The sequence below is a fragment of the Macaca mulatta genome, chromosome 1 (assembly GCF_049350105.2).
Source record: "Macaca mulatta isolate MMU2019108-1 chromosome 1, T2T-MMU8v2.0, whole genome shotgun sequence".
Lineage (NCBI taxonomy): Eukaryota > Metazoa > Chordata > Mammalia > Primates > Cercopithecidae > Macaca > Macaca mulatta.
Genome location: NC_133406.1, coordinates 193,709,752 through 193,729,587, shown reverse-complemented (window position 1 = coordinate 193,729,587; position 19,836 = coordinate 193,709,752). Strand labels below are relative to the sequence as shown.

General features: G+C 38.8%; 1 pseudogene; it reads right to left on the bottom strand.

The window, feature by feature from the left end:
- Nucleotides 1-4,477: 4,477 nt before the first annotated feature.
- On the bottom strand, nt 4,478-5,184 carry LOC710788 (tubulin alpha-1C chain pseudogene; annotated as a pseudogene).
- Nucleotides 5,185-19,836: the final 14,652 nt, after the last annotated feature.

Sequence of the window (19,836 nt, the reverse complement as noted above, 5' to 3'; positions counted from 1 at the left end):
AGAAGTGAAAATGCCCTGCCCCACCTTAACTGATGACATTCCACCACAACAGAAGTGAAAATGGCCGGTCTTTGCCTTAAGTCATGACATTAGCTTGTGAAATTCCTTTTCCTGGCTCATCCTGGCTCAAAAAGCTCCCCCACTGAGCACCTTGTAACCCCCACTCCTGCTGGCCAGAGAACAACCCCCCTTTGACTGTAATTTTCCTTTACCTACCTAAATCCTATAAAACAGCCCCACCCTTATCTCCCTTTGCTGACTCTCTTTTCTGACTCAGCCCGCCTGCACCCAGGTGAATTAAAAAGCTTTATTGCTCACACAAAGCCTGTTTGGTGGTCTCTTCACATGGACCCACATGACAACAATGATGTGTCATTGTCGGTTCGTTAAATGTAAAAGTGTTATACTCTGGTAGAAGATGTTGATAATCAGGGAAGCTGGAAGGGAGGGGTGATATATGGGAACTCCCTGAACTTTCTGCTTAATTTTTCTGTGAATCTGAAACTTCTCTAATAAAATAAATTCTATCAAAAACATAAACAAAAAAGAACAGAGAATGAGAGAGAGGGAGATTTTTTACAAGAATGTATAGAGGTGCTACAAAGGATGACCAGATGGGAACTTTTAGATTCTGGAAGGGCACAGCAGTGCCTCAAAGCTTTCATATGGGTATGAGGTGTCATGCACATGGCTCCTATCTGAAAATCTAGTCCTTCTGGTCAACATCTTAGCAGTTTTCACCCTGCAGGCTTAATTAGACTTCCTCTTCCTTATGTCCCTTTCATTTTGAAAGCCCAGTGTTGCCCAGGGGACATCTCCTTTGTATTTGTGAGAGACCTGCATTCTCCCTGGCTCTGTTCTCTCAGGCTCTCTAGAACTCAGGACCTCTGAGAAGAATGGAGCCCTTCTGCCTTCAGGAACTCATGGCTCACCCCCTCTTGCTGCTGTTCCTCTTCTGCATGTCTCTGCTGCTCTTTCAGGTAATCAGGTTGTACCAGAAGAGGAGATGGATGATCAGAGCCCTGCACCAGTTTCCTGCACCTGGTTCTATGGCCACAGGGAGGTAAGATGAGAAAATTTGTTGGGGAGGTTAAGGGACAGAAACATGAGGTATTTAAAAAAAAAAAAAAAAACAACAGCACAGACTGGTGGGTCATTATGTAATATGCAAAATGCTTTCACACCAATCTCATTTTGATTTTTACAAAAATTCTATGATATGAAGAAGAAAGATATTGTTATTCCTATTTTACAGGTAAGAAAACTGAAGCCAAAAATAGAGATGCAACTTTCCTGTGCTACCCACCTCATAAATGACAGAAATGAAACTTGAACCCTGGTCTTCTGATTGAAGGCCAAAGTCTTTACTACTTTCAGGACTCTGGGTGTTCTACAGAGAAATAGACCAAGCCAACTGTTAACAGGAAATATACAAAGATGCTACAGCTTCTAATGAAGCTGGAAATAGGAAAACATGTAGCAAATTAGAAAGGAAAGTAGAAAGATGAGCAGCAACCACAAATTAGTAAAAGGCATGTGGGACTTTGCTGCTTTGGAGGCAGATAAAGCACGAGTGGGCATATCCAGAGCAAAGACGAGGTAGGGAATCGGTGGTGACTAAGGGTTTACTTTGTACCAGGAATTTTATGTTTATAATCTCACTTAATTTTCATGGCAGCTTTGTGAAATATATTTGGTCTTCCTATTATACATGTGAGGAAATCATGGCCCTGATGACCTAGATAATGAATAAGTGTCAGATTGGGATTTGAACTTAAATCTCCAAAACTGACGCTGGAGTGAGAAGACCAATCACTCAGCAACAGGTCCTGAGTACTTGCCCTGTGCCAGGAAGATTCTGTGGAGGTGCTGGAGACACATGGAGAAAAAAACAATGCCTTCAGCAATTGTGAACCTGTCTGATGGGGTGGTGTCCACAGGCCCTCAACTTAGCACGTGGTCCATCTAAGGGAAAGGGGTTCTCCTGGGGTGACAACATTTACTAACCAGTCATGACTTATCTTATGACAGTTTTACCCAGTACAGGAGTTTGAGGTGTATCATGAACTGATGGAAAAATACCCATGTGCCGCTCCCTTGTGGGTTGGACCCTTTACGATGTTCTTCAGTGTCCATGACCCACACTATGCCAAGATTCTCCTGAAAAGACAAGGTAAAAACCAAGAGGGGCTTCCAGTACAGAGCAGCAACAAAAGAGTCTAAGGTTGTCTATTGCATTAGGGAAGGACAGCTTGAAGCATTTTTAAGGGAAATCCATCATTTGATATGTAGAAGGAAAGATTCCATGTCCTCCTTGACATCATAGTCAGGACTCTATTGAGGGCTGTTGTAGAGAATTCTCTGATCCATTTCCAAGCAACCGTCTCTCCCTACATCGAAAATTTTTCTGATGCTTCCATCACATTTACTTACCTCAGACCCCCAGGACTACCACTTACCACCACTGTGAACATACAGTGGGTTGGGGATGCAGAGGTGGTTTGCTTACAATAGGCTTAATGCCAGTGTTGCACAGAGATGAGTGTTCACCATAGATGCTTTGCCCACCAATGATGCCTGTCCTCTGGGAATGGCCAGTGCCAGGTGGAGGCTCTGGCAAGTGGACACCAGTTCTCCGTCAGGTCCCTAGTGTGGGAATTCCATGGAATTGCAAAGCTGCTTCTTGGCCGTGGCAAGATGTATGTAGGATTCCCCTACTGGGCTTTCCTCAACTGCCTGTTGGCATGTAAGGCTGACCTTTGCCTCATTCTCCCAGCTACCTAGATGGCTCACTCAGTTATAAAATGCCTCCACACCTCTCTTCATGCTTCTGCAAAATTTCAAGCAGCCTATGGCTCTCTCATGTCACAGGTCACTCTGCCAGAATCACCACCTTTGCATCCTTGTTGAAAATGAATTGACAACATATGTATGGGTTTATTTTTGGACTCTGATATCTACACTTAATGCCAGTACCACATTGTTTTGGTGACTATAACTTTGCAGTAAGTTTGAAATCAAGATGTATGAGTTCTCCAGCTTTGCTGTTCTTTTTCAAGGTGGTTTTGACTGTTTTGTTTCCCTTAAAATATCATAGAAATGTTAGAATTGGCTTTTCCATTTCTGCAAAGAAGGCCAATGTGATTTTCACAGGGATTCCATTGAATCTGCAGATCAACTTGGAGAGTATTGTCATCTGCACAGTATTGTCTTTCAATTTATTAACATGGATGTCTTTTTTCTTATGTACGTTTTCTTTAATTTCTTTCAGCAGTGTTTTTTAGTTTTCAGTATACAAGTCTTTTTTTCGTTTATTAAATTTATTCTTAAGTATTTTATGTTTTGATGCTATTGTAAATAGAGTTTTTTAAACTTTCTTTTCAGACTGTTCATTGCTAGTGTACAGAAATACAACTGATTTTGGTGTGTTGATTTTGTATGCTGCAAAGTTTCTGAATTTGTTTATTAGCTCTGACAGTTTTCTTGCAGATTTTTTAGTATTTTCTATATTTAAGATCATGTAATTTGTGAATACAGATAACTGTAGTTTTTCTCCTTCCAATTTGGATGGCTTTTTTCCTTTTCATTGCCCAATTGCTCTAGCCAGTGTTACAGTGTTGAATGTAAGTTGTGAAAGTAGATGTCTCTGTCATGATCGTAGGGGGAAAGATTTGAGTCTTGCACCACTCAGTGTAATACTAACTGTAAGTTTTTCATATATGCCTTTTAGCATGTCGAGAAACTTTCTCTGTAATCCAAGTTTACTGAGTTTTTATCATGAAAGGGTGTTGTGTTTTGTAAAATATTTTTCCTGTAACAACTGAGATCATCATGTGGTTTTTTTCTTCATTCTATTAAAGTGCTCTTGCATTCCTGGAATAAATCCCACTTGGTCATTATGTAAAATTGCCTAATATCCTGCTGGACTCCTTTCGCTAGTATTTTTTGAAGAATTTTTTTATCTGTATTCATAAGGAATATTGGGCCATACTTTTCTTTTTTTGTACTATTTTTGTCTGGCTTAGGCATCAGGGTAATGCTGGCATCATAGAAGGAGTTAGGAAGTGCTCCTTCTCTCCTTCTTCTGTTTTTTAGAAGAGTTTTAGAAGTATTGGCCCTAATTTATCTTTAAATGTGTGGTAGAATTCATCAGCAAAGCGCTCAGGTCCTGTGCTTTTCTTTATTAGCGATTTTTGATTGCTAATTCATTCTCTTTACCTTACCAGCTGTAGGTCCATTCAGATTTTCTACTTGTTCTTGAGTCAGTTTGGTAGTTCTTGTGCTTTCAAGAATTTGTCCAATTCATCTAGGTTACACAATTCGTCAGCATACAATTGTTCATAGTATCCTCTTTATTGACATTTAACATGGAAACATCACTTTTATTGACAGTTTAGGGCCACAATGAACAGACAGTTTCACCGAACAGAAATAGGACAGTCTCAAGACAACAGAGTATAAAATTGTAGGAAAAGGGTTAATATTCTTCACCCTCATCCTTTCCCTCTGTGCTATCTGCTCCAACCTCCTCATAATCCTTCTTAAGGGCAGCCATGTCCTCTCCTTCCTCTAGCCACTCATTCATATACCAGTGAACAGAGGCATGCTTATCATACATCAGGTCAAACGTGTGGTCCAGGGAAGCCCAGGCCTCAGCAACTGCTGTGGTGTTGCTCAGCATGCACACAGCTCTCTATACATTGACCAGGTCTCCCCCAGGTACCTCACGGGGAGGCTGGTAATTAATACCAACCTTAAAACCAGTGGGATACCAATCCACAAACTGGATAGTAGGCTTGGTCTTGATGGTGGTGATGGCAGCATTGACATCTTTGGGGACCATGTACCAATGGTACAACAGGCAGCAAGCCATGTATTTACCATGGCAAGAGTCACATTTCACTATCTGGTTGGCTGGCTCAAAGCAAGCATTGGTGATCTTTGCTACAGCAAGTTGTTCGTGATAGGCTTTCTCAGCAGAGATGATGAGGGCATATGTGGTCACAGGGAAGTGGATGCAGAGGCAGTGCACCAGTTTGGTCTAGACTTCTGTCAGATTAACATTCAGGGCTACATCAAATCTGAGGGAAGCAATGATGGAGGACACAGTCTGCCTAGTTAAAGCTAGTGTAGGTTGGGCACTCAATATTAAGGTTTCTCCACAGATGTCATAGATGGCCTCATTGTCTGCCACGAAGGCACAATCAGAGTGCCACAGGGTGATGTGGGAGATGAAGATAGAATTATACAACTATAGCTGTGGAAATAATGGGGGGTTGGGTATGTGGAGAACTCCAACTTGGACTTCTTGCCATAATCAACAGAAAGAACATTCCACCAGCAGAGAAGTGAACCCAGAATAAGTCCCCTCACCAAAGCAGTAAAAAACCAAGAAATTCTGAAGACCTGTGCACTAGTCAACCATCTTGCAAATTCAGTCCAAGATGAGGTCAATATAATCCCCTTGCCTATGCAATAGTGCCCTCAAGTATAGTTATAGGCAGCATCTTCCTTGCCTGTGATGAGCTGCCCAGGGTGGAAGAACTGGCAGTAGGTGCCAGTGTGAACTTTGTCAATGACTCCAGGTTCAACATCTACAAACACTGCCCTAGTCACATGGTTGTCAGCACCTGCCTCACTGAAGAAGGTACTGAAGGAGTCATTTCTTCCCACAATAGTCTTGTCTCTTGGCCTTGCCATCAGGCTAGAGGCCATGTTCCAGGCAGTAGAGATCCTAGCAGGAACTGCCAATCTGGACATCAGCCTAGCCAATGTGGAGCTGCACTCACATATGACAGGGACTTGTGAGGTTCTGCAAGGTTGAAGGAGGTGAAGGGACAGCAACAAGGATCTCCCACTAACAGACAACCACGGAGTCCAAGGGAGTAGTCCATAGTGTCCTCTTATAATCCTTTTATTATCTGTAATAATAAGTTGATAGTAATGTCCCTACTTTCATTTCTGATTGTAGTAACTTGATTCTTCTCACTTTTCTTGATAATCTAATTAAAGTTTTGTCAATTTTGTTAATCTTCTCAAAGAAATAATTTTTATTTGTTGATTTTTTTCTGTTGTTTTCCTGTTTTTATTTTATTTATCTCAGCTGTAATCTTTATTATTTCTTTCCTTCAGTAGCTTTGGGTTTCATTTGCCCTTCTTTTTCCAGTTCATTAAAGTATACAGTTAGGGTATTGATTTAAGGACTTTATTTTTTAAATGAAGATATTTAAGCTATAAAAATCTCATTAAGCACCGCTTTTGCTGACTTCCATAACATTGGGTATATTGTTTTCATTTTCATTTGCCTTGAAATATTTTCTAATGTCTCTTATGATTTATTCCTTGTCCCTTTGGTTGTTTAAGCATGTCTTGTTTAATATTCATGTTCTGTGAATTTTCCTGTTTCACTTCTGATACTGATTTCTAGTTTTATTCTATTTCTACTTTTATTCTATGGAGAGGTATTTTTGTATGATTTCGATCTTTTTAAATTTATTGAGACTTTTTTTGTGACTTACCATATGATCTATGCTGAAAAATGACCCATGCACTCTTGAGAAGAACATGTAATCTGCTGTTGTTAGGTGGAGCATTTAGAACATGTCTGTTTGGCATAATTATAGTGTTGTTCAAGTTCTCTATTTCCTTATTAATTTTTTCTATTGTTCTGTCCATTATTGAAAGGGATGTAGTGAATTCTCCAATTATAATGTTAGAATGTCTATTTCTCCCTTAAATGCTGTCAGCTTGCCTCATATACTGTGGGGTTCTATTGTTAGGTATATATGTATATATTTATTACTGTTATATCTTCTTGATGGATTGACTCCTTAACAATACATAATGTCTTTCTTTATGTCACAATATTTTAAAGTATATTTAACTGATAATCACCCTGCTCTCTTTTCCTTACTGTTTACATAGAACACCTTTTCTACCCTTTCACTTTTAACCTCTTTGTTTCTTCAGAGCTAAAGTGAGTCTCTTGTAAGCAGCATATTAGTGGATCCCATTTTTTAGTCCATTCTGCCAATCTCTGCCTTTTAATTGAATAGTTTAACCCAGTTACATTTAAAATAATTACTGATAAGGAAGCACTTATTTCTGACATTTCTCTGTTGGTTTTTTATATGTCTTATACCTTTTTTTAGAGATAGCATCTTGCTCTGTCACCTAGGGTAGGGTGCAGTGGTGCCATCATAGCTCACTGCATCCTCTAGCTCTTGGGCTCAAGTAATTCTCCCACTTCAGCCTCCTGAGTAGTTGGTACTATAGGCCTGCACCACCATGCCTGGATAATTTTTTCTTTTGTATAGACAAGGGTCTCACTATGTTGTCCAGGCTGGTCTCAAACTTCTGGCTTCAAACAATGCTTCCCCATCCATCTCCCAAAGTGCTGAGACTACAAGTGTCACCACTGTGCTCAGCCTGTCATATATATTTTATGTTCCTCACTTCCTCCATTACTGCCTACTTTGGTGTTTAATTAATTTTTGTTTTTTCGTATGGTGACATTTTTATGTTACTCTTCTCATTTCCTTATCTGTATATTTTTAGTTATTTTCATAGTGGTTAATGTGGGATTACAATTAATATCTTAAAGCTATATCAACTTGGTTTAAATTAATACAAATTTAGTTCAATAGTATCCAAAAATTCTCATCCTATACATCTCCATCTCTATATATTGTTATTGTCACAGATTGCATCTTTATACATTGTGTGCCCATAACATAGATTTATAACTGTTGTTTTATGCATGTGTATGTATACCATGTAAGCAAAAAGAGGAATTAAAAACCAAAGATACAATAATACTGACTTTTATGTTTACCTATGTAGTTACCCTCACCAGTGTTCATTTTTTTACATGGCTCTGAGTTACTGCTTAGTGATCTTTCATTTCAGCCTGAAAGGCCTGCTTTAGTACTTCTTGTGGAGTAGGTCTATTAAAAACAAACCCTCTCAACTTTTGTTTATAGGGAATGTCATAATTTCTCTTTCATTCTTGAAGGATCATTTTGCTAAATATATAATTCCTAGTTGGCTTTTTTTCCTTTCAGCAGTTTGAATATTTCATCTCACTGCCTTCTGACCTCCATGGTTTCTGATTAGAAATAGGCTGTTAATTTTATTGAAGACCTCTTGTATGAGATGAGTCACCTTCTCTGTTGCTGCTTTCCAGATTTTCTCTTTATCTTTGGCTTTCAACAAATTGATTCTAATGTGTCTCAGGGTGAATCTCTTTGAGTTTATCCTGCTTGTAGTTCATTGGGCTTCTTTTCCTATAGATTCATGTCTTTCCTCAAATTTTGGATATTTTCAGTCATTATTTCTTCAGTGTTAGTTCTCTCTCTTCTCTCTTTTGGGACTTCAATTATGCATATGTTAGTATGCTTGAGGGTATCCCACAGGTCTCTTAGAACCATTCATTTTTTTCATTCTGTTTTCTATTTCTGCTCCTCAGATTCAACAATCTCAATTGACCTATCTCCAACTGCTAATTTTTTCTCTCCCTGCTCAAATCAACTGCTGAAACCTTATAAACTTTTTGTTTCAGTTACTGTATACTCCAGTTCCGGAACTTTATTTGTTTCTGTTCACAACTTCTATGTCTGTTAATATTCTCTATTGTTCATACATTAGTATTTTGGTTTTGTTTCATCTTTGGCTGTGGTTTATTTTAGGTATTTGAGCATATTTAAGACAGTTGATTTAAAGTTGTCTAGTAAGTCCAACATCTACGCTTCCTCAATAACAGTTTCTTTTCATTTATTTTTCTTGTGCATAAGTCATACATCCTTTGTTTCTTTTATATGCTTTGTAATTTTTTTTGTTTAAAACTGAACATTTTAAATGTCATGTAAGAAAAAAAGGAATAAAAGAAAAAAAGTAGAAAAGAAAATAAAAATATTCTCCAGGTCTTTCCTGGTTGGTTCTGTGTTGGGGCACACCTTTAGTATTTAATCAGGGCATTTACAAGTTTGCCTTTTTAGCTTTCTCTTTCTTCTTGCACTTTGTGTAAGGACTAGTCAAAGTTAAAAGCCTATGGTCTTATCATGTCTTTTCCAAGCATGCAGTCTACCCTGTGTATGTGTAGGTACCCTGTTATATGTGAGAACATCTTAAGGCGTTGATTCCAAAAAAAATTCCCATTCCCGGCTTTTCCTTCTAGGTTTCAGTGTGTTTATTATTGCCTCAATTATTCTTTTTTGTCCCAGGAAGCAGTGATAGTTCTTTTGCTTCTCAATGTTTTTGAGGAACACTTCCCTGCCCTGAGAGAATTCTGAGTTAGGTAAAACATAGGCAAGCCCCAGTCCTTTAGAAAACCCACACAGACGTCAAAACAAACAAAATTCCTTGAGAACAAGGACCACTCTGCTTTCTCTAGGATCCAGGAATCAGAACCCCTTGAGAATGCAAGCTGCCATCTTCAAGATTGCCATGGTACTGGAGAGGGATGTGGGGCAAGGCTAAATTACAATGCCACCAATCTTTTCTATTCTTTTTCAGTGGCCTTTCTTCTGATTAAGTGCTCACTTGGTTGCTGTAAACAACTAACTGTCTTCCAGAATTCTGCTAAAGTTGACTATAACAGTTTTTTTGCCAGATAATTTTTGTTTTTGCTTTGGGGAGGGATGGCCCTGGACAGTTCCTAATCTAGCATTTTTGCTGATGTCACTCCTAGACATTATTTTTTAGGACCCTGGAATGTCTAGAGTAGAAAGGCTCATGCTTATTAGCCCTAAATGTAAAGATACATACATTCTTCCCAAAATAGTTTTGGAAACATCCTTAACAATTCTATCAGTCTCTTTTAACAGTTTCCGAAGAAATGCCAGAATTATCTTCCAACAAGTAGATTTGGAGGACGAGAATGAGGAATTAGTTAAGAAGGGGTCCCAACTTTTGACAGGGAATAGGGAATATAGTCATGTCTTTAAGTGGATAGAGGAAGAGGAGGCTATCTGGTGTTGAAGGGATAGATCAGGTTTGGATTTGCTGGGGTCCTGAGGTGTCTGTGTGGTACACAAAGGGAAATGTCTAGAGGGCAGTTGTTTTATATTGAAGTCTATGAACAGAGAGAAAGACAGAGAGAATACACTAGGGCCTGAGAGAATGAATGCCGTAAGGTATCTTCCTACCCTTAGAACTCAAGGTATTTTACAGGTTCATTTCACCTGGACTTCTGCAGAAAGTGAATCTCATATTAACAGTCCTCTCTTTTCCTAGATGTTCATATGTTTTCCCCCCCATTTTTACTTCCCTGTCTTTATCCCACATAAAGACATTGATGGCATGAATGAAGGATACCAATTCTTGTTTTCCAAAAACTGTAAAACCAAGGTTATGTCCCTTACCTTTTCTTCTGATTCATTTATATACATCTTTCTCAAACAAATCCAACAAGGGTAAAATCTACAATTTATCTCAAAGTCATGTTCCCGTGTCTAGTTTCCCTGGAGGTTACTTCTCTAATCTGGGGGAACTATTCTTTTTTGGGCCCACCTGATATGATTGTTAAAAGAGTTGGGTTGGTCTTACAATGTTTGCAAAGGTTTAGTAAAAATGCCATGCACTTGTGCAAAAGAAAATGAGTTGCTTTTCTTCTTGAAGTCCTGAGGTTAAAGAAGTTCCAGTGTCTCAGAGTGCACTCCAGAGGGGTGCAAGCTGAAGATAACCTGTTACCCATCTAGAAAAAGATGTGAGAGTTCTTTTAGTCTCCTTCCTTTCCATATGACCCAGGGTGGAGGACAAGACAGGGGAGCATCCTTCTGGCTGTTTTCCCTCCCTGGTTCTTGGGTCCCGGTGCCCTGTTAAATATGCCATCTATGGTTAAAGGCGTGGTCCTCCGAGCTATGGAACCGGATGAACTAAGTGATGCTTTACCCACACAACCTTAGCTTATCCACCTTGTGTATTTCCTCTTTTGCCTTCCTACGCCCTGTGTAATCTGCCTGGCTCCCCCAAAAATGAGAGACTGTGTCATTTTTGCACAAGCGTCCTTTAATGGAGGCAATGTGCCAAATTGCATTTACCTTAGAAAAATGGTTCTGATTAATTTCTAAACTTAGAATCCCCTTACTAGTACCATTTTAATAGGAAACAGACTAGATGCCTTAAAAGAACAAAGGAACTGAGTGGCTATTTTCCTGCTGATGGGACGATATTGAGACTAAAATTTGGCTATGGAAGACATTTTACTCCTAACTGCTAAAGGCAGAACTTGTGTGCCAAGCACCTTCAACCTTTATTATAAATAATATCTTTAAGGAAGAGAAATGGTGGCTCAAAAAGTGAAGTCAACTGCTCAAGATGACATGCCTAAAACTAACAAAGCCAGGATTTAAGACAATTCTGGTTCAGTCCAAATCCCATGCCGTTTCCATTGAACCAGATGACACCATGTGAACATGGTGTTCACATCATCATTTTCCTTCATCATCTCCAAGTGTTCAATAAATATTTGCTGAATTTAATTGTGCTGAATTATGTGAGGGAACAAAAATAAATAAATACTCCGTGAGGGAACAAAAATAAATACTCTGTGAACTCAACTTTCATTGTTTTGGCTACCTTTATCATGTGAAACACAAGTCTTCCTAAACCAGGACTACTAAGAACAGGGCACTGCAAAATAAGGTGGATTTGGAAGTGACCTAGAATTGCCAGGAACTAATGACTTGTTAAAAAAAATTTATTTTCTGCTGAGCGTGGTGGCTCATACCTGTAATCCAGCGACTCAGGAGACAGAGGGAGAGTCACCTGAGGCCAGGAGTTTGAGACAAGCCTGGGCAACATAGCAAGACCCCATCTCTAAAAAATATTTTAAAATTATCCAGGTGTGGCAGCAGTGCCTGTAGGCCTAACTACTCTGGAGGCTGGGGTGGGAGGATCACTTGAACAGGAATTCAAAGCTAATCATGCCACTGCACTCCAGTCTGTGTGACAGAGCAAGACATCAACTCTAAAAATAATAATAATAAAATAAAATCACATTTTCTGATTAGAAAAAATAGCACACATTGTTTTTATTTTTAGTTAATATCTTTTTTCTTTTTGATTTCCAACTCTTAAGTTCAGGGGTACATGTGCAGGATGTGCAGGTTTGTTACATAGGTAAACGTGTGCCATAGTGGTTTGCTGTACAGACCATCCCATCATCTAGATATTAAGCCCAGCATTCATTCTTTTTTTTTTTTTTTCAACGGAGCCTCACTCTGTCACCCAGGCTGGAGTACAGTGGCACGATCTTGGCTCACTGCAAACTCTGCCTCCCGGGTTCAAGCGATTCTCCTGCCTCAGCCTCCCGAGTTGCAGGGACTACAGGCATTGCCACCAGGCCTGGCTAATATTTTTGTATTTTTAATAGAGACTGGGTTTCGCCATGTTGGCCAGGCTGATCTCGAACTCCTGACCTCAAATGATCTGCCCACCTCAGCCTCCCAAAGTGCTGGAATTACAGGCATGAGCCACCATGCCTGGCCTCATCAGCTATTCCTGATGCTGTCCCTCCTCCCAGCCCCCACCCTCCAACAGGCCCCAGGTGTGTTGTTCCTACACCCCGTGTCCATGTGTTCTCATCATTCAGCTCCCACTTATAAGTGAGAACATGTGGTATTTGGTTTTCTTTTCCTGTGTTAGTTTTCTGAGGATAATGGCTTCTAGCTCCATCCATGTCCCTGCAAAGGACATGATCTCATTCCTTTTAATGTCTGCATAGTATTCCATGGTGTATATGTACCACATTTTCTTTATCCAATCTGTTATTGATGGGCATTTAAGTTGATTCCATGTCTTTGCTATTGTGAATAGTGCTGCAGTGAACATATGTGTGCACTTATCTTTATAATAGAATGATTTGTATTCCTTTGGGTATACACCCAGTAATGGGATCATTGGGTCAAATGGTATTGCTTTTGGCATCTTTGTCATGAAGTCTTTGCCCACGCCTTTGTCCTGAATGGTATTGCCTAGATTTTTGTCTGGGGTTTTTATAGTTTTGGGTTTTACATTTAAGTCTTTAATCTATCTTGAGTTGATTTTTGCACATAATATAAGGAAGTTTCAATTTTTTCCATATGACTAGCCAGTTCTCCCAGCATGATTTATTACATAGGGAATCCTTTTTCCATTGCTTGTTATTGTTGACTTGGCTGAAGATCAGATGGTTGTAGGCATGCAGTCTTATTTCTGGGTTCCCTATTCTGTTCAATTGGTCTCTGTGTCTGTTCTTGCACCAGTACCATGCTTTTTTACTTACTGTAGTCTTGTGGTATAACTTGAAGAGGCCTGCAGCTTTGTTTTGTTTGTTTGTTTGTTTTCTTAGGATTGTCTTGGCTATTCAGGCTCTTTTTGGTTCCATATGATTTTTTTTTTTTTTTTTTTTTTTTTTTTTTTTTTTTTTTTTTTGAGACTGACTGTCACTCTGTTGCCTAAGCTGGAGTGCAGTGGTGTGCTCCCAGCTCACTGCAATCTCCACCTCCCGGGTTCAAGTGATTCTTGTGTCTCAGCCTCCCGAGTAGCTGGGATTACAGATGCCAGCCATCATGCCTGGCTAATTTTTGTATTTTTAGTAGAGATGGGGTTTCATCATGTTGGCCAGGCTGGTCTTGAACTCTTGACCTCAAGTGATCCTCCTGCCTCGGCCTTCCAAAGTGCTGGGATTACAGGCTTGAGCCACTGCACCCAGTCCCATATGAATTTTAAAAGATTTTCTAATTCTATGAAGAATCTCAGTAGTACTTTAAGGGGAACAGCATTGAATCTATAAATTGCTTTGGGCAATATGGCCATTTTCATGATATTGATTCTTCTTACCCAAGAGCATGGAATGTTTTCTCACTTGTTTGTGTCATCCCAGATTTCTTTGAGCAGTGGTTTGTAGTTCTTCTCGAAAAGGTCCTTCACTTCCCCTGTTAGATATATTCCTAGATATTTTATTCTTTTGTGGCAGTTGTGAATGGGAGCTCATTCATGATTTGGCTCTTGGCTTGCCTGTTGTTGGTGGAAAAATAGTACACATTAATTGTTAAACAAAATTAAACAGACAGTAAAGGAAATTAAAACTGCCTGCAATCCCATTTGGTAATACTACTATTTTCCTTCAATATTTTGTCTATTCAACTTGTATATTTTTAAATTACTATTATCTCACATATACCTATGTAATACATTTCTAATACTGCTCTTTTCACCTAATATGAAATCATGAGCTTTTCCCTTATCATTAAGAAGTTATTCAAAGACTTAATTTTAGTTACTACATAACGTCCCATTTTATGGGCGGTCCATACTTTATTTTACCTTTCTCTATTTTTGGCCACTTACGGTCTTCCCTTCTTTTGACTATGGTATTAAACATTCTTGTACATAAATCTCTTGTGCAATTTTTAAAAATTTTCTTAGAGTTTATTCCTTTAAGTAGAATTAATAAATCAAAAAATATGAATGTCAGTGGGACTCTCAATTTATTCTGCCAGTGGAATTCTGTTGAGTCATTTCTTTTTACATTGCCTGGTGTTCTGTTAAGGTTTGAAAAAAAGTAAAATAGAAAAATATATGCCAAATTAGTTGTATTAATTTTGAATTTAAAACACTTTTTGTATCATCATTGCTACAATTGAAAAAGATAACAATCCATAGCCAGCTTTGATAAAGATCATCACTGTAATTTTTTAGAGCAAAAACATCAAAGACTTCTCTGAAGCAGATCTCCAGGCTGAAGTGAAAACGTTCATGATTGCAGGACATGACACCACATCCAGTGCTATCTCCTGGATCCTTTACTGCTTGGCAAAGTACCTGAGCATCAGCAGAGATGCCGAGATGAAATCAGGGAACTCCTAGGGGATAGATCTTCTATTACCTGGTAAGATCTGTATGCCTATTTCATCCTGAATTTTCTTCTTATACATTTGATTATTTCTCTCTTCTGGTATCAGTGAGTTATTGTGCATTGAGATAGTCTGTGTACATTTGGGAGGGTAAGGGTGCAGGCTAGAGTCCTATGTTATTTAAAGATTATCACTAGTTCTTATATAGAAAAACATTGTGTCAGTCACACAGTATTCAGTATGCCCTATTTTATTCCTTTCCTCACTTCAGGCAATGGTACAATTGCGGAAGGAATAGTCTGCCTGCCTTAATTATGTCACGGAAGGCAGGAATATAACAAACCCCTCTTTCTCCAAGATGCAAATGGACTTCTTAGGACTCCAGCTTTTACCACCTTAGATTGCCCAAGTAAGATGTTCAATCACTTGACATGAAAGAGAATTCACACCCCTCTTCCTTATCACCATCTCTGAACCTTAAACACTGCCACCCCACAATTATGATTATCCTTGAGATGCTGCGTATTTATGGTGTTAATAAAACCAAACTGATCATGTTTTAAAAACTTTTAAAATGGTGAAACATAGAACACATTCAAAAAGTACAGGGAACAGATGTACAGCTTAAAATGTTGTCTAACAAACAGCCATATAGTTGCTACCTGGTTTAAAAGAAAAAATTGCACATGACTAGCACTGCTAAAAACCTCATGCCTGCCTTCCTATCACAAACCCCCTCTTTCTCCAAGATGTGAATGTTTTCCTGACTTTAATAACATTCATTCTTTGTTTTTGTTTATGGTTTCGTTGCTGCCATGCAGGATGCCCTCCTTAGATAGCTGAGCACAGTTGCTTTTTTTTTTTTTCTTTTTCAGTCTTCCAACACTTATAGAAACAATTCCTTGTGTTATATTCCTCTGTTTGAACTACCTACTGCAGTTTCCGTTTTCCTCACTGATCCTTAAATGTAAGAGTTGCATTCATATAAATTACTACTACAGACCCCACAGTGAATGTCATGTAAAGAAGACAAAACTCATCTTCTTTTAAAAAATACATAAAATAACCTGTGTCTACCAATCACTAGCAGCTCTTCCTGTTCTTTCCCCATCCCAGCCCTGCATTTCGGAAATGCACATGAATGGAATCTTTGAAAATTAAATATTGATTTCCCATTTACTGACACACTCTTTCTAGATTATTTTATTTTCCTATTGAATGATTTCCATTAAAATGTTTTATAATATTATGTTAAGCATTCAAATGTATGCTAATCCAGAGACTTAAAATTTCTTTGAGGAATTGAACAAATTCGGTAGACTGGACAAAAGATTGCATCAAGGCTATGCCTTCTGGTAAGGGACACCATCTTGTCTCTCTGGATGCAGAAAAGAGCACAGTTGTCCATGATATCTTCTAAACCAATAGAAAGAGAAATTTCCCTGGTCCCCAAAGAGATCAGAACAATAAAGATGCTGTTTTCAAATAGCAAATAACACAGGAAACCACAAATATGGAAATAAAGCCAGAAGGATATGTCTCAGACTCCCATAAGGAAACAAAACTTTATTGAATGTCTACTCTATAACAGACACTATACTATGCCTTTACATAAGAACTCTCCTTTCATCTTCTCAATAACATTATGAAGGAAGTGTTGCTATGGTCAGTTTGACAGGAGAAAACTACAGCTCATGGAGATTATTCAGCTACTAGGAAGTGGAGCCAGGATTTGAAATCAAATGTGACTTGAACCCTAAAACCCAAATTTTCTAAAATTTAGCTTGTGGGAGTAGCTGCAGAAGACAGTTGGTTCCAGGGTGACTGCCATGAACACCCTCAGGTCTCCACATGTTGACTCTGTGGTAGTGGATGTTAGTGAAAGCCTTCATCTGACTTGCCAACACCATAGACCCAAAACACTGGGGACTTAGAAAGACCTGAGAACTGTCTCTAAATACATAAATAGTTGCCAAGGCTCCAAGAGTTTTGGGTCTGCTATTCAATGACTGAGAGATCTTGGGTATGTCACCTGATCTCGTTGAACTCCTCTTTACTCATCTGGAATTGAGTGTAACAATAATACTACATACATCACATGGCGGGTGGTACAGATTCAATTATATAAAAGTAATAAAAGAACTCTGAAAACTATCAATTTATAAAGAAATTTTGAGTGTGCCAATGGGCAAAAGTCATAAGAAAGGTTTGGGTTCAGTATTCTGAAACACTTTTGTGAATGATAGCTGCCTAAGGATGAAATGACTTGCTTCCTGAGCTAATGGGTGCCTCCATTACTAGACAGGGACATTGCCAAAGTTCTTAATACTTAGGCAGAGGAAGGGCTCTCAATTGGGTCTAGACATGGGTTCATGCTTGACCAATGCCATGAAATCATAGACACATTGTTGGTGCTAGGAGCATGTACAAGTTTCTGGAAAAGATTCATGATATTCTTCCTATTTGGGAAAATGTCTATGATTCAGAAAAGGTAAAAAATAAAAACAACACTTGATATAACTGGCAACTTGGTTGGACATATTATACTTTATGGAAAAAGTTTAAGGTTACTGTTCAAGAAACTGAGCACTCTTTTTTGCTTCTGTGTCACCTCCCAGTTGAGGGAACAAGAAGAAAGAGTCACAGTATTTTGTCCAAGCCTATGTGGCTCCTTCAGGATGCTTGCCCACCCCCTCCATTTCTGGTTTACAACTGGATATTTGGTAATGAAAACTACTCCTTTCTTTTCTCATGAACCTCTTAACGGTTTTTATAAAAAGTAACAGAATGGGAAAAAATCACAAAGAAGAGTTATAACCAAGGATTATTATCCACAATATATAAAGAACTCATAAAAATCAGTAAGAAAAAGACAACTCTATAGAAAAACAAACATAGTGTACCGATAAATCACAGAGAACAATACAAAGATAAACATAAATGGCCAACAAATGTTTTTAAAATTTTAAATAACTTAAATATTAAATAAGGAAAATAGTTAAATAAATTACAGTACATTCTCATTACAGAATACCATGAAACCATGATAAGGAATGAGGTAACTTTTATTAAGTGAAAAAATCAGTAACAATATAGGTATTGTCCAGCAATTTTCCATTGTTATTTTAAACAGCCCTGAAACAAACAGTAGAAATATACTGTTTGTACCAAGTAAAAGCAAACCGATCTTGATTATCAGGATAGACAGGAAATGAAAAGAAAGCACTGATCACACCAGTAACAGCTGACAGCTTACTTTAACAAAAAGGTCCTGTATAGAGGAGTTTCAACAAGATAATAATTCATTTGTCTCCTACATAAACGTCTTTTGAAGTTAGATGGTCCAGAGGTAGTCAAGTAGTTTGCTCTACAAGGTCATCCTGGCACCTAGGCTCCTTCTACACTGTTGTCCTGCTCTTTTCAATATATGGCTTTCAGTGAAAGATCTAAGATAGCTGCTCTAGCTCCTACCACCAGTCGCCTTTACGAAAGTGGGAAGGAGATAAAAGCAAAAGGGAAGGCATGTACTTTTCCTTTTGAAGATATTAGCTGGCTGTTGTACACATCACTTCTGCTCACAGTTCTGCTCAAAATCTAGTCACATGACACATCTCATTGAAAGAGACGCCGGGAATTATGGCAACCACGAGCTCAGCTAACATTTCTATTTCTGTAGGAGTGGAGAAAGGATGTTCAAGGGACATTGAGTCACCTTTGCCACAAATAGCTTATGTTTTAAACATGGACTGGGATGTGTCCTTTAAAATAGAAGCAGTATAAAGGGTAGTATTGACTAGGAAGGGTGTCACATCATTTACAGTTCAGTAATCAAGAGTCATTCAAATTTCCCGCGGGCCATCTGAGTTAATTTATAAAGAAAATGGCAAGGCTCACCACAAATATAATTATTGCTGTAAGTTCTAGAATGCACCAAGCACACATGACCATAGGGGCTGTACGCTTCCACTTACCCTTACTCCATGCTAAAGCGCTGGACATAGGTTACAAATTAAACTGGTGGTCAGGGAAAGCTGCCCCCAATTATTGGTGATTGATATGGTTTGGCTCTGTATCCCCACCCAAATCTCACTGTAATCCCCATGTGTTGAGGGAAGGACCTGTAATCTCCACATGTGGAGGGAGGGAGGTGACTGGATCATGGAGGTAGTTTCCTCCATGCTGTGCTTGTGATAGTGAGTACCCGGAGATCTGAGGGTTTTATAAGTGTTTGATGGTTCCTTCTTCAAATGCTAGCTCTGTCACCTACTGCCATGTAAAACGTTCCTGCTTCCCCTTTTCCCATGGTTGTAAGTTTCCTGAGGCCTCCCCAGCCATGCCGAACTGTGAGTCAAACCTCTTTTCTTTATAAATAACCCAGTCTTGGGTAGTATCTCTATAGTGGTGTGAAAATAGGCTAATACAGTTATCTTTCCAAATAGTGCATATGGACACAGAGAAGGCAACAGGAAAATAGGATCTATATCAGTTATTTGAACCCTGCCAGATATTTTTATATGGGGTATTTGAGGCCACTACCTTTGAGAACTGAATCCTCTCTATCCCCTCATAAACTCTTGGCAGGATATGAGTTTTGTCACACTAAGCATGGTGACTCTTCTATGTGGTTAAGGGAATTCTTGGTCTCACAAGCTACCTTCTTTCTCATACTTAGCCTCTCTCCTTATTAGATGCCTCAGGGGCCTACACCACTTTTACTATAGGATTTAGTCATAACCAAAATGTCCAGCAAGGCAAAGTACTGATGACTACATAGTGAGAGCAAACCAGTCACAAGTACTGTCAAAACTGCTCCTATAATCAAATAGGATATCTTTGGTTAGTCTTCCTAATCTTAGATTTCTCCCAGTCCCTAACCACCTATTTCCAATTAATGAGTCCTAGCTTCTTTACCAAATGCCACCCAAATCCATTTCACATTCATTTCCCTTCAACTTCACCCTTGCCAAGCCACCACCATCTCTCCTCTGTACATTGCAAC